We start from the raw sequence: 1,265 nt of genomic DNA on the forward strand, positions 1-1,265 counted from the left end.
AAAAAAAAAAAAAAAAAAAAAAAAAAAGTCATCTCAGCAAGATTAACGGCTTACAGGCTCATCAAACCATCATGGAAAACGAATAGACTAATACTTCCTTTCATCTGTAAAGTGAAACTCGTGGAAATTGGGCAGGAAGTCCCCCGTTAAGGCTAAGAATGCACAAAACAAAGTATAAGCTATGACAAGGAGGCCATCTCACAACTTAGATCAAAAAGCTTGTTAGAAGCATTAAGTATCAAATCATGTAAACGTAGCAAAAATAAAGATTATACAACTATTACAGAATGGGGAACTCAAAGTTTAGGATCATCCTAGCCGATCAGATTTATTCAGCCATTTAGAACTTGTGGGATAGAGAACATTAAATGAAAAATATATTCAATGACAAGTTGCATCGTGTTATTCTCTCTGTCAGCAGAAAAACTGAGACAAATTGAGTCTGATCAATGACGCAAAAAATCTAAATAAGTAATGACTTAAAACATATTCCTGATAGGAAAACCATACCACTTTGAGAAGGGCACCAATTGAGAAACTAAAAATAAATGCTTCATTCAATTATTTGTTCAAACGAAAATGTCAACAAAGATGTGAAGCTCTTTCAAGCAGACATCATCGAGAAGCTATAAGCAATTCAGCAATCTGAAGAAAGCAGTAATGCTAATGGATGAGATGGGGATCAGATTGAAGGGACCAGACATTTGCTAAGTCCAACGGTACAAACATTTGTTAGGAGTGCATATCATTCAGGATCTCAAAATGGACAAATACAACTACTATTAATGAAAGGGAAAAATTCAGCCTGACCCATGTTAAGTGCTGCAAGCTGTATAAATTATCTAAAAACAAATTCATAAGTACCTGGACCTGGCCTGAGATATAATCTTTGTTAGCACTGTTCTGTTTTTTTTTTTTTTTTTTTTTTTTTTTTTTTTTTTTTTTTTTTTTTTTTTTTTTTTTTTTTTTTTTTTTTTTTTTTTTTTTTTTTTTTTTTTTTTTTTTTTTTTTTTTTTTTTTTTTTTTTTTTTTTTTTTTGCAGCGTCTTCTAACTGGCCTGGCATTGACGTAATATTCTCATTTACTTTGTTGCATGGTAAAAGTAGAAATGCAAAACTATAGATAGCAAGGTGTGTTGAGGATGGTTGGAGGGAGTCCCATATTGACTAATTTAGGGAATGATCATGGGTTTATAAGTAAGGAATACGTCTCCATTGGTATGAGACATTTTGGGGAAGCCCAAAGCAAAGCCACGAGAGCTTAAG

This window comes from Cucurbita moschata, unplaced genomic scaffold, assembly GCF_002738365.1.
Source record: "Cucurbita moschata cultivar Rifu unplaced genomic scaffold, Cmos_1.0 Cmo_Scf00010, whole genome shotgun sequence".
Taxonomy (NCBI): domain Eukaryota; kingdom Viridiplantae; phylum Streptophyta; class Magnoliopsida; order Cucurbitales; family Cucurbitaceae; genus Cucurbita; species Cucurbita moschata.